The sequence below is a fragment of the Enhydra lutris genome, unplaced genomic scaffold (genome assembly GCF_002288905.1).
Source record: "Enhydra lutris kenyoni isolate GAN:26980312 unplaced genomic scaffold, ASM228890v2 scaffoldscaffold21, whole genome shotgun sequence".
Lineage (NCBI taxonomy): Eukaryota > Metazoa > Chordata > Mammalia > Carnivora > Mustelidae > Enhydra > Enhydra lutris.
The window spans coordinates 21,597,700-21,624,753 of record NW_019154105.1 but is presented as its reverse complement, the minus strand read 5'-3'; positions in this window follow the sequence as shown (position 1 = coordinate 21,624,753).

The window sequence follows — 27,054 nt, the reverse complement described above, 5'->3', positions numbered from 1 at the left end:
TAATATCAAGTGAACTGTACTGTTCCTTGTTTAACAGATTTTCTAGCTTATCTATAATTTTATAAAGGACACTTATTTTTGGTTATCAGTTCATGATGATCATCAGTTCAAACCAGATCACCATTTTTCACTTGAAGAAAAAAGAGAATAATTTTTAGTTTTTCTCTTCTTTATGATTTTTTATGCACAAAGAGTATGAGTGAGACAAGAGCTATTAGGGTTAAGAAGCTTTTTCACTAATCATGAAATTAGAGTTTAAAATTTGCTAAGATGCTAAAGTTTTAAGAAGTTTTATGAGTATTTCAGGATTTGAGTAATTATAAAAATTTTAACTGCTTGGGGAAAAAAACCCTAATTTTCACCAACCCACTTAACTATACTCCATAGAAGTTTACTCAAATGGGAAATTCAGATAAATATATCACACAAGGATATAGCTTAAAGTGGTCGTATAATAATGACAATGGAACTTCCATCTTTTTAAACTCTATTATACCTGAATAATGAAGCAGTGATAGTTCCAACGTCATATATTTAATTTTAAATAATATTTTTTAAAACAATATATATTTGACTTCTTTATTTGAACATAAATCGAAGTGTTTAGGGACACCTAGGTAGCTCAGTTGGTTAAGCATCTGCTTTCAGTTCAGGTCATGATCCCTGGGTCCTGGGATCAAGTTCCACATTGGGCTCTCTGCTCAGCAGGGAGACTGCTTCTTCCTCTCCCACTCCCCCTGCTTGTGCTCTCTCTCTTTCTGTCAAGTGAATAAATAAAATCTTAAAAAAAAAAAAAAAAGAAAAAGAATCAAAGTGTTTAAGGAAACAGAGAAAGCAGTCCAATCCATCAATGTTATAGACGAAAAGTTGGGATAGAAGGGCCAAGAGCCTTGTTCATTATTACATAATATGTCATTTTCAGGGCTAAATTTGGAATCCACATCCCAGATTACTTATACTTGCCTCATTTTATTATAGCAGAAATAGTTTGATTTGGAGGTCTTGCTACGTTGTTTCTGTTTCAGTCAGAACCTGAAAGAATTGCAGCATTAAATTTTTTATTTATAGATAGTTAGATACATAGACAGATAGATGTAATAAATAAAGGTTTTGGACATTTGTACATATGGCAGAGATTTCCTGACCTACTTTTGAATCAGTATTAAATGCTTATAGAAGTGTGATAATTTGTTTTGGTGGGGGGAAGTCTGCTCATAAATTGACGTCTCTCTGTGGAGTACCTCCCTGACTGACACCTGAAAATCTTGACAGGAGGACATAATAAATAAGGCACCTTCGCCACAGCTTGTAATTCATCAGTTTCAATCATCCTTCTCATTATGTTAACAGTAGAAGTATAATCAGATTAAGAAAAAAGTCTGTAGTCTCAACACTCATGTTAAATGTCAGTTCTGGATTGCATTCAGATTCTGATGTTAAGGGTAGTAAATCATATGCATCTGTCCTAACAGGCTGTCATAAACATATTTGCCAAATTCCAAATTCTTTGCAAATAAGCAATAAGGAAATCCCAAATTATGTAAATAATTATGTATACGTGACCCTGAAGTTATGAAAGTAACAATGTAAAAAAAAAAAGATATTTAAGTAGTGAAGTGTTTGAAAAGGATTCTTATAAATAAGGCCCTTTAACATGGCATCGTTCCTGGAAAGATTTAGTCATGTCATATAGGCATGCTCATGACATACTACAAAACACCAATGATACAATCTGGTACTTTTTCTTGAGAAGCAGCTTACTTTGAACACTAACTAGAACAGTCACATTGAGAATACCTTTCCAAGCCTTCAGTCTTTTTAAAATAAGCATTTAGAGGAGGGAAAAAAAAAAAAAAAAAAGCATAGGTTTTGTTTTTTTTTTGTTTTTTTTGTTTTTTTGTTTTTTTTTATCTACCCATTGAGGGACTGTCAAGCAAATTCAGTCCTCAAATAGGGTTGGCATCAACAGTGACTTAGTCTTTCATCTAGTTACCCTTGCCAATGTCTGGATTCATTGACAGAGAAAGGGAAGCTGAGCTGAGGCATAAATTCATTCAAAATTTGTCCTCTGTTTGAACCTCAGGACATGGTACTTGTATGGTATTGGAAAAAAGGGGTAACATTTTAAGATCTTAAATCAACCATATGCTCATAATAGTAAGAATCTCATCATGATCTTGCTATTAAATAACTAGTAGAATAAAATATATTACTACTTTTTTAAAGTTTAATACTTCTACTTGAAACATTTGAGAAAAAAATAAAGAACAATGAGATTATTCAAACAGAGGGTAGATGGAGATGCTAATAGGAAAAATCAAGAGAAAATGAAGTTGAACTGAATAATAAAGGTTATCAGAGGCCACATGGGGGTGGAGGACACAGATGAGGAGATTCAGATGACCAGGGGCCAGAGAGAGGTTGAAAGAGATTATTAGAAAGACTTGTTATGTGATAGAAAAATCTAACCCCTAATCCATACCCCCAGGAAAGCTTCAGTAAAATCTATATTTTCTATCAATGCCTTCAGAGATCTTTGCCTCATGAAAAATGCATGAGTTTATTCTTAATCTCCTTAAATGACTTTAAGAGTTTTCTTTTGTCATGATACCTAAATTGTTCAACTAATCATCAAGAAGAAATGATAAAAGTCATCTAAGATCAAACTTGTCAATTTGGGAAGCTTATATTGTTGCAACCTTGGGTATTCAGAAAAGTTGCCAGAAGCATGCACTTCTGGTGGTAAAACTCTAAGAAACTTCCTCACAACATCTCAGGCTATAAATTATGCTTAATTCAGCCTTTGTAAGCTCACAATTTCTCTGGACACTTGAGTCTTTCTTGGGAAAAGAGAAGAGGTATATGGCAGATGTGCTTAGAAACAAGATCCACAAAGACAGGGCTGCTCACAAAGGACAAGAGATAAAATAAGTTTGAAAGTGCTTGCATAGGTTACATATATACTACCAGACACTTGAGCAGTGTTCAGGAAGTCCAGTGCCAGACATGATCATACTTCATAGATCATACTTCTATGGTAAGAAAATGCCACCAAATTGTTGCAGACTTGGCAAGTTTATGGTAGAGGTTAAGAGAGTTCACGAAGTTTGTGTTGGTGAGAAGTGATCCAAAGCCCCAGATCACTGATCTGCCCAGAGAATATCAAATTGTACTTGAAGAGATTTCAGGCAATGTGGTCATTTGCCAAGACTTTGTGTGCAGTCTCCAATTACATTCTAACAGGGAGGGACCAAAAAAAAAAAAAAGATTCCTAAATTTATTTACATATTTGAATATATGAGGATTTACAGCAAATGCTAAACCCAACAAGAAACTTTAACAGAAAGAGTTGTTTCATGAGGTCAGAGTTAAAACACTGTTGTAATAAGCTGTATTTCAACCGATGTCAAAATTCTTGTTCTTATAAGAATAGAGCATATTTTAAAGTCTAATTATAAATGCTGTTAGAGAATTTTAGGGTGTTGCCTGATGCAGAGACTTCTTTCCCCCAAAGAGATTCTAAATCCTACATACAGATCCAGCTCTGCTTCCTTCTTAAGATGGATTTTAACTTTCAGCAGGGGATCTTCAAAGCTGCTGTTTAACATGCTAACACTCTGGATCACGTTACACTTGACTGCAAGTCAGCCTTCATCTTGTGGCCCCGTTCTTCAAACGTGGTTTCTGTCTTATCCCTTAAAGCCCCATCTCTAATTTGTTATGGCAGGGGGCTTTCTAACTGGTTTCTTCTACCCAAGGCCCTGTGTTAGTAACCCATCTAAAATCCCATTTCTTTAAGACCCAATTCCTGTCTTGCCTGGTCTTTCGTTTCTTTCTTCCCCAAACACCAATGTGTCTGCAGTCCTGCCCCTGGCCGGCACACACCATGACACTGCTTCCTATGTGGATGATTAAGTCCTGCCCTAGAATTCACCCCAAATCCATGATTTGCCTTTTTTTTGCTAAGATCAAGGCATCTCAAGTACTCACACAGGGATACGGTACTAAATAAAGTCGCTTCTTGTGCCCTGGGCTATCAGCTATCACCTGTGAGTGTGATAAGTCTCCCTAATAAATGGATCCTACAATCCAGCACTTACCAGTCCTAGTACAATTGCTCCTAAGACAAGAGATCCAAACTTAAGGACTATCTTGTGCAAATATTCTAGTATTCCGGGGCATGGGATATTAGAGCCCTGGGTGCCTCAGGAAAAGCAGGGTGGGAAGTATGAGGAAGTCATGTTTCAGAATGCCCAGTTCTCCATTCATTCATCAGATACTTACTTAATATTTTCTGTATGGCAAGCACTATATTAGGAGGTTTATTCAAAAGAGTTGAGTTTTAAATCTTACAGTTCCACTGTTTAAAAATATTTTCTAAACAATTATGGTAGTGCAAAATACCAATATTTCAGAATAGTAAGAAAAGGAACAGAGGTTTTTGTTTCATATGCTACCTTACAAAGCTAATACTGATTTTATTTATTGAGTAATTCTTTTTTTTTTTTTAAGACTTTATTTATTCATTTGACAGAAAGAGAGGGATCACAAGCAGGCGGAGAGGCAGGGAGATAGAGAGGGCAAAGCAGGCTCCCCGCTGAGCAGAGAGCCCGATGCGGGGCTCCATCCTAGGACCCTGAGATCATGACCCAAGCCGAAGGCAGAAGCTCAACCCAATGAGCCACCCAGGCACCCCTTTATTGAGTAATTCTTATGCGCTGAACATTGCAGTAGGTATTTCATTTTTTAAAGAGAGAGAGAGAGAGAACACGAGCAGAGGGAGATGGGCAGAGAGAGAGGAGGAGGGAGAAGCAGACTCCCTAATGATGCGGGACTGATCCCAGGACCTCAGGATCATGACCTGAGCCTAAGGCAGACACTTGTCTGAGCTATCTAGGTGCCTCTGGGGTAGGTATTTTAGATATGATGTTTCTTTTTACCTTCTTAACAAAGTTGTTGGGTGGATACAATTGTTATTCTCACTGTAAATAAGAGGAAAAGCAACGTATCTATTAAGCTGTGAAGCCAAGCTCTGCACCCAGCCACCTCTGTCTCCAGAATGTTTGGTCCTTACTGATAATGTTGAAAGTCTGAACTCAAATCCAGAGACCTTTGGAATAGAACCATGGTCACAAGGTGTCTCCACCTTCTCCAGTTATTTCTTTGCATTAACAATATTCCAAGCTTATTTCTCAAAAAAAAAAAAAAAAAAAAAAAAAAAATTTAAACCATTCATCAAATTACTTACATATCCTGGCTTAAAAGTAAATATATATCTTTAAATGTCTCTATCAACAAAGGCTCATTGTTACTCCTTAAATCATTCTGAAAATGATTGTACAACTCTTCTGCAAGCTAAGAGACTTCCATCTTCATGTGTAATTTTGTTAGAGATGAACTATAGCTGGATCTAATAAAACATTTTTGACATACCAGATTATTAAATCTTACTTGGAAATGACCAAATTGATTTTTACATGAGCTCTATTTCATAAACTAGTGGTAGACTAAATAGTATTGAAAATATATGTATATATAGTATTGATTTCTCTTTATTAGATTCCATCAAAATATATTTAACAAGAGTTCCTGTAAAGCAAATTCAGTTTTCAAACAAATTCCATCATAAATTTAGAGACATACTGTTTTAGAATATAGTTTTTTAAAAGGTCAATTTTAAAAATACTTGTTTAAAAATAATTTTTATTAAAGATGGTTCATGGCATAACTCCACCCATTGGGATTGTATTAGCATCCTTTTGAAAGTTAATGTAACTTGAGACTCTGAGCTCCTGGAATATGGTCCCCCCCACCCCCCACCCCACAGATGCCAATGAATGCTCCACACAGTATACACTTTACTGATAATATCACAATGTTATATCTGAGATAAAGGGTAAATATTAGTAGAGAAATGTAAGTAGAGGAAAAAATTTAGTGTCTAAGTATGTGTCTTAGTATTGCTGAAAATGATAAAGAAAAACTTTTAGCTTATATCTTCAAATATGCACACATATTTTAATAGTTCACTTATCTGTGGTGTTAAAGGGAAAGAAGCTATTAACATAAATGTGAATTTTTCAGATATTTGAAATGTAATTTATAGGACTACGTAATAAATCCAGATAAGCATTAAGTAACAGGATCAAGGGAGTTGATATAGCTCCAGTGTGTTAAACTAAGATTACATCAGTTTTATTTTATTCATTCATAGGATTACATTTTTAGAGGGATATTTAAAGATAGGAGCCCATAAAAAGGATGATGTTCAGAGTGGGAAAATATCTAAAAATCATTCACATTTGAAGATAGCTAAAGAAGGAGAGAATACTTATTAGGGGTACTAGTATCTCTTCTCAAGTAACTGAATACCCCTTATGGAAAACAAACAAAGAAGATTAGATATCAAACAGTGGAACAAACACTAAAGATTGAAAGTATAGTGGATTTCTGTTCAATATAAGAAGCAGTTCTAATGATTATAATTGTTCCAAAATGAATCCTTTTGTCACTGATCTGTTCAACCAGAGGACAGAAAAATACCTTTCTTAGAGACACATTTTATTCGGAGAAATTCTATACCACTTTTTAAAAATGTGTTTTGTCTTCAAGCCATAGGTAAATACTGAAGAAAACTTAGGGGACACTATATTTGGAATAATATTTATATTTGACATTAGTTCAAGGATTCCAACAATCACAAGACATTTCTAATGTGTATGCATGGTTAGGAACCACAATGATTGACCTAGCTGAAAAGGCTAGAGGAAATCTAAGTAGCAAGTTGGAGAGGATTCCTGGATGGGTTTGATATTAGACTGATCTGAAGTAGGGGGAAGGGATAAATATACCAAAAACGGCTAAGATGGTGGACAAGGCAGAAGCAGCAGGGTGAGTAGACATGAGAGCATAAAAGCGCAGAGAGTTGCAGGGATCTGGCAATCCAAAGAAGAAGACTGTAGTGAGAGGTGAATTCAAAAGGTGAGGAGGCTGGCACCTGGCTAAAATACATAGACTTCTCTGTGGTTTTTCAGGGGCAGCCAAAGACATTTAAAAAGGATTTATCTGGCAGGTCTCACAGGGAAAAGCTGCCCTTCCCACACCAGATTTGTGCACAGCCAGGTCCTGGCAGTCTCTGAAAAGAGTTGGAGTCAGGGCTCGGGCCCCCTGGTGGGGCCAGGCTTGTATGCTTATCTGCATTCCTAGCCTTGGCAGAGGCCTTACTCAGGGCTTGGTATCAGGAGAGGGAGAAAATTTGAAGACTCCGATTCGTCCTTCATGCTTATCTACTCCTAGCTTTCCCCCACTGCTCTCTCCCAGCCCACAGTTCCTTCAACTGAAGAGCCTTTAACCGCCCTCCCTGGTGAGGCAAGTCTCATCTGAGCTGATCCGCTGGCCATTCCACGGCTACAGTCCCGCAGGGAAAAATGGAGCTGGAGGAGTCAATATTTTCTCTGGTTTAACTGCTTACTTATACTATCACAGTAAGTGACTAAAGCTTTCCTGGTTCGTTTTATTTTGGTTTTCATTGGTTTTTCTGACACCTGGCATCTCAGCTCACTCCAGCTCAGCTCGGCCCCGATGAAAGGAAGGAAGTAATCATTCAGAACCTCCGAAGTCTTTGACTTTTCCTGAAAGAATTCCACAAGAGTAATGATGAGTGTCAGAATGTTAGTCTTTGGCAGTGCTTTATGGGAACGCCGATGATTTCAGTAGCTGTCTAAGGGGTAGACTGTATAGAATTTGATGACTGTTGATCTAAGAGCTTGGTAAGTGGTGAAGATAATCAAGGGGAGGAGTTTGAGGTATACAGGTGTTTTTTGGGCCTCTGGATAGGCTCAGTTGTTCACTCAAATAATAGGTAATAGTAAAAGTAAACCGAGTTTGGGGATAATTTCAGTTTGCAGTATAATGTAGTACTTATGGGATATCCAAATGAAACCACCCAGGAGCCAGCTGGACCAATCAAACTTATGTTGAAGGCATAGGGAGGGGAAAAGAAAGGAGGGAAAAGGGGGGAGAGAGAGAGAGAGAAAGGAAGAGAGAGACTAGTTGTTTTACTATAACCAGGGAGGTTTTTGAAGTAAACTTAATATATATATATTTTATATATATCTGTATATATGTACATATAAATATATATATATATATATATATAGTAGTTACATCATGATAGTATCTAAAATCCTCAAGAAAAGAAAAATGTACCCCACTCATTTCTTCCTTTTACAGTTTTAAGACTCCCCACACGAGTTTTCTTTCACATTTCCCCAAACCTAAGTTTATACTACTTTAACTGTGAAACAAGTTATTTTTCCCACCTAGAAAGTGCTGTTATTGGCCTTCCCCTGCATCTGTTGGTCACCTATTACCTACCTCAGTTTAAAAAAATCCTTTCTTTTCTAAGATGAGTATAAAAAGATCAGAAGGATGGAACTAAACCTTCTGTGATCAGATCCCTGCTCTTCTCACCTAAGAGTTCTGACTTTGGCAAGTCTCTTCACCTCACAGCTTCCTCTCTTGTAAAATAGATCATGAGGACTAAATACCTAAAGTGCACAGAAGAGTGCTGGCCCAGGGCAAGCTCTCCATCAACACCAGCCGTCAGGGTGCTGTGCTCTGAGCACCTGTCTCTTCCCTCCAGTAGCCTTGAAAACCTCTTCAAGGAGGAATCATGGTTGTCTTACCACTCTCTCCAGGACTTGGGATATAAAAGGTGCTTAGTAAAAAGTGGTGGAATAGGTGACTCTTCGGATTTTGCTTTCAGCTTAGTGCATGGGGAAGTTTTCAGTGTCTTTGAATATGTTGAATGTTCAAAGGATATATCCGTGACTCAGGTTTCATCTGATTGACTTTGTTTCTCAAAGGGTGAGAACCCATGGTTTCCAAGGTTAGTTTCTTTTTCAGCTCAGAAAAGTTTACTTCTGTTTATACTGTGGTATTTCTTCTGATTCACTTGCCTTGTTTTCTCCTTTTGGAATAACAACAGTTTATAGATGAGTCCCCAAGATATGGCCTACTGATTTATCTCTTTGAGATACTTTAAGGTGGTAGCTTGGGCCATTTTAGGAAGTTAGTTTCCTGGGGTGTCTTCCAGGTATACAGGAATATACATGTTATTGAACATCTTTTTTTGCTATTGTTTTTGTCCTATTAATCTGTCTTTTATTACAGGGTGGTCTCAGCCAAGAACTTAGAAAAAGAAAGAAGGAAGGAGAAGGGAAGGAAGAGGGGAAGATGGATGGAAGGAAGGAAGGAAGGAAGGAAAGAAGGAAGGAAGGAAGGAAGGAGTAAGAGCCTCACATGAATAAGGAAAATTTTTCCGGTAGAGCAAGAGAGTAATCCTGGTCTGAAGCCAGGAGCACGTTCTATGGAGTCGTGACTAAGAGAATAAGAATGAAGCTGTGAGGTGGGTGAAGCTATAAGTCAGGAACAGGATTCCTGCAGTTCCCAAACTGCCTGGACATGTGGATGCAAACAAAAGCTTTGACCGGGGTCAGTTTCTCCCCTCTGCCCCATAGGCTAAAGTCTGGCAGGTCTCTCATAGCCCATTTATTTCTCAGCAACTATTTTTTCTATGCTATTTCCCCAGGCATATATCTTGTTAGAAGACAGAACCAAATAAACTGATAAAATACAGGTAGCAGTGTAGTCAATGAATGACCCAGACCCCCAAATTTATTTTATTGTGTCTACCATGAAAAGACTGAAAAGTCCAAATACGAAGACCTGAAACTTTCTTTTGACACAGGGGAGGAAGTAATGATTGAGGGATATAATTTGCTTAATCAGAACCAAAATTATATGGTTCACAGGAAAGATGACCATGAACTGGGAAAAAAGACAAATCAAATAAATATTTCTTCAACAAAATCCCCATATTTATATTTCTTTACATTATATGAGGATATAAATTGACAGCATGCATTGATTAAATTAAAACATATGGATTCATGACTAATAATACACTAAGAAAGATGAAAATTAAAAATAAAACTTTTAATCAAATGTATGAATTAACTCCGTAAAACAATAAAACAAAAAATACTGGGTAAATGTGAACATTAGCTAAATGAAGATGTAGGAAATAAAGGCAACAAAATAGAACTTTATTTTTATTTTATAGCACACATATATCTGTTAATTTTAATTCTTATGATGCTGGACAACCTGGATTGGCCCAATTAATTGCATATTTGGGACCTAGAAAGCAAGAATATTCCCTCTTTTGCAAAATGGTACCATTTATAGTATATCCTGTAAACACTATGTAACACCACTGAATAGAATAATTAGTCACAGACTCAGTTCACTTTTGTTCCTCAGTTTATAGTTCCTCCATAGTTCCTCCAGCAACTCAGTTTATATTATTATCTGCCCCCCCTTACTGGTGCTAATTCTTTGTACAACACCAGTATAGAGTGGCTACATTTAATAGCTCAGCTTGGAATGGCTTGAATTCTGCTTAATGCAGCTTCATTAAAAATATCTCTCTTTGGGGGCACCTGGGTGGCTCAGTGGGTTAAAGCCTCTGCCTTCGGCTCAGGTCATGGTCTCGGGGTCCTGGGATCAAGCCTCACATCGGGCTCTCTGCTCAGTGGGGAGCCTGCTTCCTCCTTTCTCCCTGCCTGCCTCTCTGACTACTTGTGGTCTCTGTCTATCAAATAAATGAATAAAATCTTTAAAAAAAAAAATCTCTCTTTGAACAGAGTATATTGGCCATTCCTCTAATAGTGAGACTCTTCCAATATTACTTGAAAAATTATATGACTCAAATTAATTAATTAATTAATGTTATCATCAAGAATTCTTTTAGGGCATATCTTACATGGTCATAGATACCCTAAATAATAAAACCATCTTATTGGCTAGGAAAAAAGGTTGAATATCAGAGAAAGTAAGAAAATTCAGATCAAAATTTGAAAACTGAGGTGTACTTTAGATGTAGAAAATCGTAATAGAAGTCAAGATATAAAAGGAACCATCTTATCTGTCACTAGAAGGTAGGAAGAGGGTCCATAGATGTGGAAATGAAATAAACCCAACAAGAATTTCTTTTTTTCAATAAATATTTATTGAGTGTCTAATATGTGTTATTCTATCTTCTAAGTACTCAGTAGTGGTTAAAAAAAAAAAAAGTTGCTATTCTCATGGAAGCCATAGTCAACATTATATAAATAAAACCAATTTAAACCTTGCAAATACAGCTTTGACTGGTCCCTTTTAATTTCTATATTTACCAAAACATGTGTCTTTATTGTATTCTGCTCACACTATTGCCAGGCCTGATGATCACCTATCTTCATTATTTTTACCCAGGAAAATGGCCTTTAGTAGGGTTTATTAAGCTTTTGGAAGCCCAGGCCCAATAAGAGTGGGAATAACAAGGGACTGACATGCTGGTGGATCTGTGGGTATCCTGCCGATGCAGCAGCAGCTTCTCCTGACCCTTTATTGCTTGCAGTGACTTTTATTTGTGGTCATTTGTGGACAATGGACTTTGTTTTTATAGCACTTATGGCTGATCTCTGTCTTTTGCAATTTTAAACTTGTCACATCTTTTCTTCTGAATAGAAGCCTATAATTAATTTCAAGAGGCAAGGAGAAGCGAATCCTTCCCAGTTTTTGCTAATACACTATCATCTCTCCTTATGTTTTAGACGATCGTGGACCATACCAAAAAAAATGTGAGCCACATCTATAAACATTAAATTTTCTAGTTAAAAAATGGTCAAAAGGAAATTAGTTTTCACAACTTATTCTATTTAATCTAACATATCTAAATATTACCATTTCATCACACAATTAATGTAAAATTATCAGTGAGATGTTTTTCGTTCTTTTGTTTTAAACTAAGTATTCAAATCCTGTGTTTATTTTATACTAACAGCACATCTCCATATGAACTAGCCAAAATTCAAGGGCTCAATAGGCACATGTGGGTAGTGGCTAAGGTCTTGGAGTTCTAGGACACTGACATGGGCTTGTCTTCAAAATCGGATTTGATAGTCCTTTATAGACATTTGGACTTCAGGTTTCCAGCCCCACATGTAAAGAACTTGGAAGTCATCACTCCCATCCTCACAATAGGGGAAGAGCAGAACAAACTGAAAGCTAACAACTCTTCTTACTTTAGTCAGAGAACTGAGCTTCACAGGGTAAGCTACCACCTTCAGACTGGAATGAGAGGCGTGCAGAGGATCACCACTTACTGGGAGCAGAACTGCTGCTAGAGGCAGCTTTGGGTAGGAACACTTACAGGGTAAGTGATTAATTACTGGAACCTGAAATAGGACTAGTTTGAAAACTAAAAACTCTCAAAGCCTCAGCTTTTGGGGAGGCTTTTGTGAGTTTTAGCTCTAGAGGTCCTACCAAGTCCTCAGGGCAAAGATCAGAGAAAGTTCTCCTCATGACTCCTTAAAAGGAAGGGAAAATCAACCATTTTGAAATATTCCCAGAGCACTCTATTCTTAACAAAGGCCCGCTGTTCTACCAGAGCCTAATCTGTATGAGAGAAGAGAAATAGCTAACTCAAACCTCTTGTAGCCTTTGACATGGAGAACCCCAATCCTCTCTAGGCTAAGAATTGAAAATAAATACATAAAAGGCTGAAAAGTACGGGCAAAGATTGTAGCTCAGGGGCACAAAGTCACTGAAAGACTGACACGTAATTATAGAATTAGAGAGAACAGCTCTTTCTCCCATATTTTACCAGGTCATGAATAAGGCTTTATATAATAAGAGGGCTCTATTTGGAAAGAACTGCAAGGCTCAAATCCTATATAGGAAGCAGTCTCTAGAAAAACCCAAAGGCAACAGGAGAGAGGGTTCCTGGGTGGTTCCGTTGCTTGAGCATCCTACTCTTGATTTTGGCCCAGGCCATGATCTCAGGGTCGTGAGACTAAACTCCACATTGGGCTCTACACTGAGCAGGGAGTCTGCTTGAGATTAAATCCCTCTGCCCCTCTTCCCTCGACTCTCTCTAAAATAAATAAATAAATCTTAAAAAGAAAAGTCAACAGAAGAGACAAACAAGGACACCATAGGAAATTGCAGCTTCTGAAACCTAATGCTACAAGGACTCCTGATGGACAAGTAAGGATTCAAATCTTATTCCCTCTTTGTAATAGCAGTGTGGGCCTGTATCAGGAAACTGATTTGAGGATTCGAGGTCCTCTGTCTACTCACATTACACTGGTATATTTTGGGATTAAGGATATTCGATGGTTAATACTTCTAAAATATTTCTACCCCAGGAGGGCCCAGGTGGCTGAGTTTGTTAAGCGTCCGACTCTTGACTTTGGCTCAGGTCATGATTTCAATGATCTTGAGATGAAGCCCCACCTTGGGCTCTGTGCTCAGCAAGGAGTCTGCTTGAGATTCTCTTCTCCTTCTCCCTCTGTCCTTCCCCCTCTTCATGTGCTTTCTAAATACATGTATACATATACACATACATAAAATCTTTAAAATATTTTTATCCCAATAGGAAGCAAGCCAGGAAAGTATTACTGATTTATATACCTGTGAATGCTGGCATGTGCCTGTGTGCATGTATTTCTTCCTTTTCCTCATTAATGACTCCATTTATACATTTTACGGAAAACTTTGACAATGTTTCAAGCACCATTTCTGAAGTCTTTAGTTTCAAAAAAGCTTCTTTTCTAAACATATGCTAATATATATATATATATATATATATATATATATATATATATACAATGCTCACTCAATCATTTCTCCGGATTTCTAGATTATAACAAAAACATGTATGTAAGAAATATGCTATTCATATATATTTTATGTGTATTTAGATATGACATCCAGAATTTCATTGCTCCCCAAACCATTTTATTTGCGCCAAGGATCTATACTGTATTGTACATAGCTGGCTTTACTAAATATGTGATATGTATAAACAAACAAGTTTTTTACTCTTTCTCCCTTTCCATTTTTCTTTAAAAGGTATAAAGGCAGCAAAAGTCAAAACTCTTACTGGTGTCTATGATGAAAAGCAAGTTCATTCATTGTATTTATTTACCACTGCCACTTATTCAATAACATTTCTGCCTAATTCACATTAACGAAAGTTGTTCACATTTGTGGATTGATATTCTGTAATAACTAATCATGTTATAATTTTTTTAATTTAAAATATAGAAAGAAGAGGTAAAAACTTACTAGAAGAATAATCTAAAGCTAAAAAATTACCAAAGTCTTGGCAGAAATTTTTTTTTAAAAGATTTGTTTATTTATTTTAGGGAAAGAGAGAGAGCATACACACACACACACACACACACACACACACACACACATGCACGCAAGTGTGGGAAAGGGAGAGAGAGAATCATAAGTTGACTCCCTGCTGAGCACAGAGCTCAACCCAGGCTTGAAAGGGCCTTGATCTCATGATCCATAAATTATGACCTGAGCTGAAATCAGAATTTGGATGCTTAACAAACTGAGCCACTCAGATGTCCCCAGAAATTTCTTTTAGATGCGAAGTTAATGAGGAAAATTAAAAATTTCTTCCTTGAACTACACATATACAAGCACATTCTCAGCTAACCCCAGATCATTTCCACTGACTCACTTCTGACCAAAGGAGCACAGAGGGCCACTTTTTATCTTTGTAAAAAGAATAGAGTTTTATTAACTCTAATGTCTAATTGATTGGACTCTGGAACATACATTTTTTAAAAATAATAAACACAAATCTTTAGCCTTAAAAATGCCAAAGAACTACCTATTGAATTCTTGGATTCTTACTTGGTTGTCATTAACCTCTTCAGTTTCTTTGTTTTTATATCAATCCAACAGTTATTAACTACTAGGACCAAAATATGCTAGAGATGAGCAGGGACACAATCATCATTGGATACCTGATTAGCCAAGGAAAATAAATGGGAAGAAAAGCCTACATATCGGGGGTACAGGGGCATTTTTTATTAGAATGATCTCAAGAGGGCACCTGGGTGGCTCAGTGGGTTAAAGCCTCTGTCTTCGGCTCAGGCCATGATCTCAGGATCCTGGGATTGAGCCCCGCATCATCGGGCTCTCTGCTTAGTGGGGAGCCTGCTTCCCTTCCTCTCTCTCTGCCTGCCTCTCTGCCTACTTGCGATCTCTGTCAAATAAATAAAATAAAATATCTTAAAAAAAAGAATGATCTCAAGAGAAATTACAAAATTCAACAGACTCATCTACTCAGAAATCCTAAGAATTAGACCAACAAAAAAAATTGCTAAATCAGTCCAGAAGCCCACATATGATTATCTGATATAAACTGGAATTTGGGTTTAGTTGAGCATAACAATTCTATGAGTTTCCCAAGGGAAATGTAAATACAGAGGGAAGGGCCACAAAAATGGTGAATTGAATCAAAGAGCCAATTGAAATTTTGTTAGTGAAGATCTAGGCAAAACACCATGCACAAAGGAGAATGTTCATGGTGGTAGGCAACAGCAGCAGCATTATTAAAACCAGCCTTTAATGAGCATTTATCTCATGTAGGCAGAGCACTTGATGCTTTCACTGATTACTAATGCAGGCATTTTTACTTATTCCATTTCTCAGATAAATCAATTCTATCTGTCAGATAAGGCAACTGAAGTTCAGAGTGGGAAGTTCAGAAGTGATAATTTTCTCAGTATCACATAGGTAGTAAAGGTAGAAAATTTAATTATGGAGCCCTTTCTTAAAGGCACCGTACTATCTGTATTCCTTCTAAATGGTCTTGGAATCCTCTCTTTTATTTTATAAGGTATTCACATTTATTAAAAAAAAGTGTCTCCAAGCAAAGTTTTTCCTGATCTTATTTCAAACACTTCTTTACCTATTCTTCCATTGCAAGTTAAATCTCCTGATTTTCAAAGCCACATACCTAGAAATGGCACAGTAATTTTTTTAAAAGATTTTACTTATTTGACAGAGAGAGAGAGAGATCACAAGTAGAGAGGCAGGCAGAGAGAGAGGGGGAAGCAGGCTCCCTGCTGAGCAGAGTGCCCAATGCGGGGCTCGATGCCAGGACCCCGAGATCATGACCTGAGCTGAAGGCAGAGGTTTAACCCACTGAGCCACCCAGTTGCCCTGACAGTAATTTCTGTTGCTGCTTTCTTCTCCAGAAATCGTTGTCCTGAGAATTCTATCTTTTGGGTAGTTGCTTATCTCCCCCCAACCACACACACGTTTATTCAGCAAGAAAATTTTCTTCAAAAAATATCTAAGATTGATATTCACAATTAGATCTCTTCTTGTCTTACTTAAGTCATGACAAATCCATTACTGGATTAATTTTCATCTGTGTGTTTTTACTAGAAACAGGGGCCTATTCTATTTTATCTTTATTTCCACTTAATAGATTTTATTTGGTTGTGCCTTTTCCTTATACCAGCAAATTTTTTGAACTGACAAATATTCAAAATTTCAAATTTCTTAATTTGACTTATTTCACAATATGTATATTTGGGGAAAGGATGGAAATATGTCCATCAGAAGACTAATGATGCTTAATGACTTTTGGAAGTAAAGAACAGCTTGTTTGAGACTAAAATTTCTTCAGATAAACATAAATTTTGGAAAGTATTTTTTGTTGTTGTTGTTGTTGTTGCTTTTATTATTTATTTATTTATTTATTTAGATTCAAGTATTTGGATGCACTGGAGAGCTATTAAGAGTAGCCACCCAAGTATCCCTGGGTGGCTCAGTCAGTTAAGTGACTGACTCTTGGTTTTAACTCAGGTCAAGATCTCATGGGTTGTGAGATCAAGTGTGTCAGGATCCTTACTCAGTGGAGAGCCTCCTTCCGCCCCTCTCCCACTCACGCCCCTCTCCCACTCATGCTCACATGCATGCACTCTCTCTCTCTCTCTCTCTCTCAAATAAATAAATAAATCTTAAAAAATAAGTGGACAGACACAAGAGAGGGAGAGAGTCCTTCACTATTAAAATAAAGATAATACACCAAGAAAGATTTGCATTTATATGGCTTTTCATTTAAAGACAACTGAAAATCAGGCCGAGAGATATGGTTTTGATTGAGAAGTCAGTGGTCTGAATAAAGGATTGTCAAAGAATGTGAAGAGTCAGGGGAATTCTGGAAAGAAAGGAGCACCAGAATCTTTTGGAAAGAAGCCCAAGGTCTTGAGTGGTCCCAGAATTTGTATGTGAATAGGAGACTCCAAAAATTCTGATGGAAGGTGCCAGCGAGGGACAGGTTGAGGAAATAAGTGGAGAGTTTGATTATGACCTTGCGGCCCACCACAGGAAAGTGTATTAGTTGTCTGTGTATGCATAACATATTATAAAAAAATTTAGGTGCTTAACATTATGTTTATTACCTTAGAGTTCCCATAACTCAAGAGTCTGGAAACATCTTAGTTGGATCCTTTGCTTAGGGTCTCACAAGGCTGGGATAAAGGAGTCAGCTGGGGCCAGAGTCTCATTTGAAGATGAGAATAATCTTTCTCTCCTTCTCCTCCCCTTCCCCTGCCTGCTCCTCCTCCATCTCCTCCTTCTTCTTTTTCTTCTTCTTCTTCTTCTCATTCTTCTTCTTCTTCTTCTAGTTGTTGTTGTTGTTGTTGTTCTTCTTCTTCTCAGAATCATCTTCTAAGCTCATTGTCTTTTGTCAGAATTAGTTTCCTTGCAGTCTCTCTCAGATCCTAGAGATCCCTTGCAGTTTCCTGACACATGACCCTCTCCATAATATGACAGTTTTGCTTTTTCAAATCAGCAGGAGAGGATCTCCCTAGGCTGTAAAGACAGAGTCTTCTATACTATAATATGATAATGGGGGTGACACACTATTAGTTTTGCCATATAATGTAACTTAATCAGAGGAGTGATATCCTATCTCCTTTGCCATGTTTATTGGTTAGAAGTAAGTCACAGATTCTATTAAAATGAAAGGTTATTGAGGCTTGAACATGAGGTCAATCTAGGGTGTATTGGCCACTGGAAAACAAAGCTGAATTGAACCAAGGTAATGCCTTCAGGACCCCAAAATAAAACTCTTGTGTGGCTAGTAATAGAATACACAGTCTCCGTAATATACTATCCAAGATGCCAGGCTTAGAATAAAGATTACCTTGAGTACGCATAAAAGGAAAAAGTGAGGGTCATATTTGAAATGAAACCTGAGAAGAAACTTTGGTTGGAATTAACTGAGTAAACAGAAATAAAGACCAAATGCAAAGAGTTAAATGATTTGGTTGTAGACGGGGAAAAGAAGTAGTTACAAAGGACATTAGTGGGACAACTTATAATATGTAAATAGGTATTATATTTTAGATAATAATATCTTGTTAATAATAAATTTTGATTTTAATAATTGCATTACAACTATGTCATAGAATTCTATTGTTCTCAGAAACCAAACACTGAACTTTTTAAGGTAAAGGGGTATGGTAACCCAACTTAATCTCAAATGATTCAACAAGAAAATTATGTGTATCTATATACCTATATCTGTATTTCTATCTATCTATCTATCATTTATCTATTACAAGAGTAAGAGAGTGAGAAAGTGCAGGGAGATAAATAGGAGGGGTAGTACTAAAATGAACAGGCAAAATTATTACAATTTGTCAGTCTAGGTAAAGGTTATAGATTTATTTGTAATATTCTTGTAATTCTTCTACACATGTGAGGTTATATAATAAAATTTTATGAAAAATATTAATAATTATTATACTTGATTGATATTTAATCTATATTTAACTTTTCTGGAAGTATGTATGTATATATTGATTCAAAAATGAAGAAATAGACAATTGAAAGAAAAAAATTGGAAAGAAATATTCCAAAGAAATATTCCAGTGGGCACTGGGATTATAAGCAATTTTTTGTGTTTCCTTGTACTTTTACTTTATATATTTTCTAACCTATGCACTATAAGCATAATAAAGTATAATTTAAAGGATATGCAATCCAGAAACAATAATAGAACCATTGCAACGTATTTGATATCTCACCTTCCAAGCTCCCATGATATAATTGTTTTTTTTTTCATGACAGAACTATATATTAATAATACTTCTGTAAAAAATAAAAAATAATTCCTTAGGAGTGCTTATCATTTTGCCATAAATATATAAAATTTCTTTAGGTGTCTTGAATAAATTCAAGAGTTTTATCTAGGGAGAACAAGCCTATATCTAATAGAAATTGAATGAGGAAAATTAACATACTAGAATTTGATAAAATATAAATGTTCACTTTAATTATATTTATATATTAGCTTTTTTTCTGGGTGTTTTCTATTTTATTCAGGAATCAGTAATTTCATATGAGGGATGTGGTAATGAACCAAAATAGTAATGATCTAAAAATATGACCTCGTGGAAGAAGAGTACATGTATATTGTCAAGGAATGACAGAGTGGAGAAAATGATTGAAGAAAATATTTTATTTTCAGGTGGGTATATGGGAAATTCATAGATACATTCTTTGTGTCAAATAGCAAGATTACTTCATGAATATATTTGTTAGTAAAATGTAAAATATGGAAAGTTTGACATTAGACCATTTTAAGTTGGCCTAAAACATGGACTAGAATAAATGCAGTATTGATAATCCTGATTTAGCTCCTTCAACCAGGCTGAATTTTAGTTGGAGTCAGCTTAGACTGTATTCAATCAAATTCATTTCATTTTAATGTACCCTATTATTTAGGGTGAAAGGGTAAAGAATATATTTGACATTGCAGCTATGTCTAACAGGAATGGTATTTTCACACTTCAAAGTTTTTAAATAACATTTTTGAAATAAAAGCCATGACATTATGTTGTCTACCAAATAAACACTTACTGACAAGTCCAATCATTACATACAAATTGCTAGAGGTCAGAAGTGTTCTGAATATTCTGGCCCTATATAACAAGTAAGAATCATCCTAAAAGATTACTTTAAATTGAATTTTTCCCCCAACACAGGGGCTACATAACATTACATGATTGTGGCTGAATTAATTGGCACTGGAAAAAAAATTAGTTAAATTATTCAACTCACAGACATACCTGGAAAGGAAATCAAAGAAAATATTCAAGACCCCAGCTTTAACTTATTTACCCATTTATTTTTTCATTTGTCAACAAAAACTTGTCCATATCTACGAGGTACCAAGCATTATAATAGGGAAATGAAAGTACTTGATGAATGAAGCTGTTCTAGAACAAATGTTAATCTATTGCAATTTTATATGTCTAAAATTTACAAATACATACATGGGTGGTTAGATGTGAATGGATAGATATGTCCTGGTATGCTAAAAAATTAAAAATTAAAAAGCTAGACTTTCAGTTCTATATCATGTAGGGGGCATTTTATTCATTAGTACTTCTTTGTATGCTCTGGTATAGTATCAGAAGAAGGATACTCAATATTGGAGCAGTGTTTTTGGAAAGAACAGTAATATACTAGCTCATGAATATGCATAATGTTTTAATGATTATAGTACTTTTCAGAAATGAGTCTACCACTTCACACCTTTAAGGTTCACTGACTGACAACTATGAATAGAATAATGCTCTACCTAAAATAATGTATTTCATATGTTAAATGTTCTCTGATGATTCTTTTGCATTTATATTAGCTTTTTTCCATTGTTATTTCATGACTTCAATGAATAATTATATTTCAGAGAAACCACATCACTATTGATTCCTAATGACAGAACATCCTCTAAATATATATCACCAAGAAAGCCTTTACACTTACAAGGATTTGTTTATAGATTCTATTATGTAGACTTGGGTGCTTCTGTTTTTGAATCCAAAAACACTGAATATAAAAATCTTATCTTGTCACACTGAAGATATGTATAAAGTGGAGAAGTGAAATAATAAATAAAAAGGAAAATATATTCCTGAAGGGGATACTTTTTTTACTAGTCTTATTAAATTAGTTTAATCTTCTTAAGCCAGAATATTAATCTTTCTTAAACAACAAAATTCATCTTTAAAGTTTAAGCTCTTTAGGAGAATGGAAGTATAGTTCTTTAAACTGAGACACAGAATTACGATAAAGCACCTAAAATCTGTTATCAAACCACATAAAATCATAAATGTGAATTTGCGATTATTTCTTAGCAAGGGAAATGTTGAATGTCTATAGTTATTCTTTCTTTACTCTGTACTATTTCTGCTTCTATCAAACATTCTTTTCTCATGTACAAAAATATTTATCATGGATGTTAGCTATATTTCGTATCTTTTATTCTGCTTATTGGGGGGAAACAAAAGGAAAACCTCTATTTATCTGTACGTTAACATTACTAATCATACTTCATATGTAGTAATGACCAGTTTGCCACTAGTAAGTCTGAAAATAATTAACTTCTAAGAACATTAGAATTGACAGATGGCTCCAGGCCAAATTAAAATGATTTACATATTTTTGGAATATTGAATTACTTCACAAAATATGTATATCCTTACTTGTTTAAAAATAGGAAAGAAAGATCAAGGCCAATGTCTTAGCTTGTGTCTGGCTGAAAAGCAGATCCAGAGACCAGGCCTAGTAGCAGGAGCAGTGTGCTTGGAGCATGTTGTAATAGTTGCAGAAAGGTACAGGTGAGGTCTGGAAGACAGTTAGCATCCAGGTTCTTCGGACTTTTTTAACCTTGGTAGGGCAGCTGGTATGAATTTTAAATAGCTAAGAAGCCATTGGTGGAGGGATATGATCAGGCTTACTACTATAAAATATTACTAGAGTTATTAGTTGGAGAATACACTTTAGAAGAAGAATGGCAGCAAGGAGATCGGTTAAGAAAATTTTGTAGTAGTCCAGGTGATAGATGATGACATTTTCAGCTAGTCTTTAAACAAAGTGGACAAGTTTAGCATTTGCTCTAGAGAATGGTCATCAACAGCTTGCTAATATATTGGTTATTGGTGAGAGAAATGGAAGAACCACAAGTGATACCTAGATATTTCACCTGTGTAATTCAGGGGCTTATGATGTTTTGTACTAGTAGGCTTTCAGAGGAAGAACTCGAAGAGAAATAAAAGTTTTAGCTATGCTGAATGTGAAATGCTGATTAGAGCACATATAATCAGGTATTTATTTGTTTGTTTACTTGTTTATTTATTGGCATGCAAAAAGCTTTTTTTTTTTTTTTTTTTACACAAATTGATGAGTTTAGAGATAAATATATATCCATGAAAAAATCACCTGAATCTATGCCATAAACCTGCCTATCACCTCCAAAAGTTTCCTCCTGACCCTTTATTGTTCATGATGATGATAACACTTAACAGCTAGCCTCTTAGCACATTTTTAAGTATGCAATACTGTATTGTGAAGTGTAGGCACTATGCTCTGTGGTCTGATCTGTGGTACATGCTGTATAACAAAAACTTTGTACCCTTTGACTAGTATCTCCCTAATCGTCCCTCCCCTCAGTCCCCAGCACCCACCATTACACTCTGCTTCTATGAGTCTGACTATTTAGATTCATCATATAAGTGAGATCATGTAGTATTTTCCTGTAAGTCTCTGGCTTCTTCCACTCATTGAAATTTCTCCAGGTTCATACACATTGTTGTAAACTATAGGATTTCCTACTTTCTAAAAGTTAAGTAGCATTGTGTTGTATGCACATTCCACATTTTCTTTATCTGTTCATCCCACGAATGGACATTTAAATTGCTTCAACCTATGGTGTAACAACAAAAAGTTCTAAAACGAAGATAAATTAAACTTAAATGTATAAACTGTTCAGTTCCACAAAGAGAACATTGAGTATAACAGGCAAGTTGTAGGAGAATAAGTAGGCTTAATGACATTTATGTTTCTTTTTAATATCTAGAGTATTCTTATAAAATAAGACATATGTATCAAAATATATTAAAAATACAAACTTATACTCACCTTAAGATGTTGTTTACCTTGAGGTTGGGAGAGAAAGGAATAGGATAGGGGTATGAGGGCCTTTGGTGATATTTTTTAGTATTTCATAAAAATAAAGAAATGAATCAAATATGGCAAGATGTTAACATTTTAGAACTAATATCTAAGTTCAGGACCAGTTCCAGAAAAAGACTAGAACAGGACTTTCAGACAGGGGGTAAGTGACCCCATTGGTAAGAACTGGAGTTCTTATAAGGCTAAGGAATCTGGCAGGAAATGATAGACATTAATCCTGAAACACCTTTGGCAATTTTCAAAATTCTTGCAATCTCCGGCATGTATAATTATGGTCTTCAATATTTTTGGAACATTTTCTTCAATTATATGTTCTGACCAACAAAATAGCCATTACTTTCAATGATTCCCAAATATAGAATTTAACAATAGCAAATTAGTGTTGTGTTGTGAAGATAGAATTTTAAAGTAGGAATGATTTTTTACTTGATTGGTTTAAAAGGATTTTAATTATAAAGAAGCATCATAGATTGTAAGACTAATCATTTGGAATGTTTCTACATTTAAGAAAACATTTTCGTGGGACGCCTGGGTGGCTCAGTTGGTTAAGCAGCTGCCTTCGGCTCAGGTCATGATCCCAGTGTCCTGGGATCGAGTCCCACATCGGGCTCCTTGCTCAGCAGGGAGCCTGCTTCTCCCTCTGCCTCTGCCTGCCATTCTGTCTGCCTGTGCTCGCTCTCTCTCCCTCTCTCTCTCTCTGACAAATAAATAAATAAAAAATCTTTAAAAAAAAAAAAAAAAAAAAAGAAAACATTTTTGTGAAGTTCAGTGAGGTTTATCTTGGACATTGCTTTTTAAATCCTGCTCTCCAAATACTTGCTCTGTAATACCTCAAGGGAAGTGAGCATAGTATCAAAAGTGCACTGAGAGACTCTCGGGTTTCTACAGAGGCTCTGATATTTCCTAGCTGTATGGCATTGGACAGGAACCTCTCTAAGCTTGTAGATCCTCATCTGTAGTGACAAAAACAATAGTAATTTCCAAGAGTAGTTTCTGTACATTAAAACAATGTGCATATACCACTTTGCAAATTAATCAAGTTAGCTATCATTATTATAATTTGCAGTTCCTTTACTTTTAGAAATATTTTATAATTCTGAAATTAGAATATTAGTTTTATTTTGTTGTTCATGGTTATGTATTACACATAAATATAATTTACATATGAACACAAAATTGGTAAGGAGTTTTTAAATTCTTTTTCTAACGTCTCTGTTGCACAAGTGAAAGAAAACAATACAATTATCCTAATACACCATCTTTAGGTTTCTCAATTAACAGGGAGAGTTCTGTAGATAGCTATATAGGCAACTAGGGGAGAAGGGGAAAGACCTGAAAAATACAAGAAGAAAAGGAGTGAGGAGAGGACAAAAAGAAAGAGGGAGACCACCTTTCAGCAGTGTGTATCCTGAGTACTCATAACCCCACATACCCCATCTATGAGGTCAGCATTTCTGGCGGGAGTTTGGAGGAACTGTAGTTCATTACCATTTTGTAATTTGTTCTTGGTAGGTAAGTGGTCATGTGGCTTCATTTGGGCAAAATAATCATGTAGGGTTTTTTGTTATTGTTATTGTTGTTTTCAGTTTCTCTTTTTGAGTAATTTTGTTGAATAACTTTAACAGGGGCAGGTTGTTGATCAGTAAGTTGCATTTGTGCTCCTGAGCACTTTTGTACTAACTGGAGAAAAGAAAATAAATGGTTTGGAAAAATGCACAGACATGTATATAGCTATTTTTTAAATGCTTAAATATTTGTTCTATCATGTTGAAAAATTCCAGTGATTTCTCTATTTGATAAAAATGAATAGGAATTCACCTTTTTGAGCCAGAAAATTATTTGTACTCAAATAAACACTCTACATTTTAGAAAACAGGAGAAGGATTTAATGTTTACTTAGATATGTGGAATTCCAAAATTGTTCAAATATTCAGATTATTCTGAACACATGCCTCAATGAAAAATTATGCAATTTTCCAATTTTCCCAATGTAAATCTAAACCCTGTACTGAAAAAAGACTGCCTCAACAGCTGTAGAGCAGGTTCCGCCTAGTAACCTTCGTCATGTAGACATAAATACATCTTGAATTTCTTTTGCAGTCAATAACCTCTTTAAGAAAATTCCCAAGTTCCTTTCCATGTCTTGCCTGTGTCAAGTTATATTCACCAAGTAAAGAAGCTCTGTGAAAGGAAATGTTGTGATGAGCTGGAAGGGCAAAAATAGGATCACACTTTTCTCACGTCCCTCAGGTTTCTCTGGTGCTACTGAGATACTAGCTGGTGGGCCCCAAGGTTGAGGATGGTGAGGATGGAGAAGGGGGGATGGTATTCAGCCTACTTAAAACTGGAGCATATTGAATCATGCAGGAGAAGTCAATGAAATAAGGTGCAGTAGGTGTCAGTGGGGATAAAGAGAATGGAAAACATTTGTAAGGAGTGATGATATTGAAGTGAAAATTCTTTATGCTAGTTCTGTACTATAAAAATTAAAAGAAAATTTATTTGTGCTATAGTTTTTTTTAAAAGATTTTATTTATTTTTTTGACAGAGATTACAAGTAGGCAGAGAGGTAGGCAGAGAGAGAGGGGGAAGCAGGCTCCCTGCTGAGCAGAAAGCCTGATGCGGGGCTCGATCCCCAGACCCTGAGATCATAACCTGAGCTGAAGGCAGAGGCTTTAACCCAGTGAGCCACACAGGTGCCACTGTGCTGTAGTTTTGAGGTAAATTCTAAGTAACATAATCCCAAATCTTGTGTTAATAAATCCTAGCTAACATTTTTTTTATTAAAAAATATATATATTTTTTTATTAAAAAAAATATATATATTTTTTAAGTAAACTCTGTATTCAACATAGGCTCTAACTCACAACCCTGAGGATCAAGAGTTGTATGCTCCACAGACTGAGCTAGCCAGGCAACCTCGTAGCTAACTTTTAACTTCTTCTTCTAAAAAAAAATAAAAAAATAAATAAAAATCATGTAGCATACTGAGGCTTTTTTCCAAACTATGACTAAGATTGAGAGATGTTTTAGCATCAGAATCAAAGCTATAAAATTCTTTCTTCATGTGAGCATAATTTGGGAAAGTTTTCTACCTTTTAACTCAAATATATTTTCCTTGCTTTATTCAGCTTTGAAAATCTGTCTTCTTGGAATTATATTTGTCTGATTTTATACTTAGTATTATTTATTATATCTCTAATGAGGGGCCAGGGAGCTTGAATTTGTGCTACTTATCAATGGTCTGTGTATGTTTACAGCACATGTGTGCCATCTATAAAATTAATAAAGGTAAGATTTTTTTTTCTAGCATACTGAGGGAAGAGAAGAAACTCAGTGGGAAAGATGCTCTTTCCCAATAAAAATGAAAATGTTTTTTGCAATGTACAAGTCAAAAGAAGTCAGCCCTCAGACATGAGCTGGTGCTCTAAGTTGTGCTGAGGTTCTCTGTTGGCTACTTAGCCCAACCACTTTCTTTAAGCCCATAATGCAGTATTAGGCCAAAAAATAAATTTTTTATTATTTTTATAATTATATATAATTATATATAAATATATAATACATAATGTATAAATATATAGTAATTACATATTATTATTATTATTTTTATTTTTCTCTTATCTTTTAGTAGTTATACTTAGAAAAGAGATTACTAGAATCATTGATAGTAATAGTATAATCATAGATCCTGCCTTAACCCAGAGAATTACAAATCAACAGACCTATGTGAATTATCATATGTCTGACACTTACTAGTTACTGATATTATTTTAAATAAATGACTAAATAAATAAGTGAATAAAACCATGGATGCTACTAGAAATTTAAAATACATAGCTCTCCATTGGCACTTACATAGACTTTATATCAATTTGTTGTATACGGCTATCTCCCTTATTAGGTTAAAATGATATATGATATATGTATATATGTTAAAATAAACTCATAGGTCTGTTTTTGCAAGTATTCTTTGAATTGTCTTTTATAGGATAAAAATAGAAGCATACCATGTTTTGTTCTGATGACTGATTTGTTACAATCCTTCTTAATATATATTATATTTTATATACTATTCTTATTTAGGTCATATGTCTTTATGCTTACATATATATCACTTAAAATCTCTACTTTGTCCTA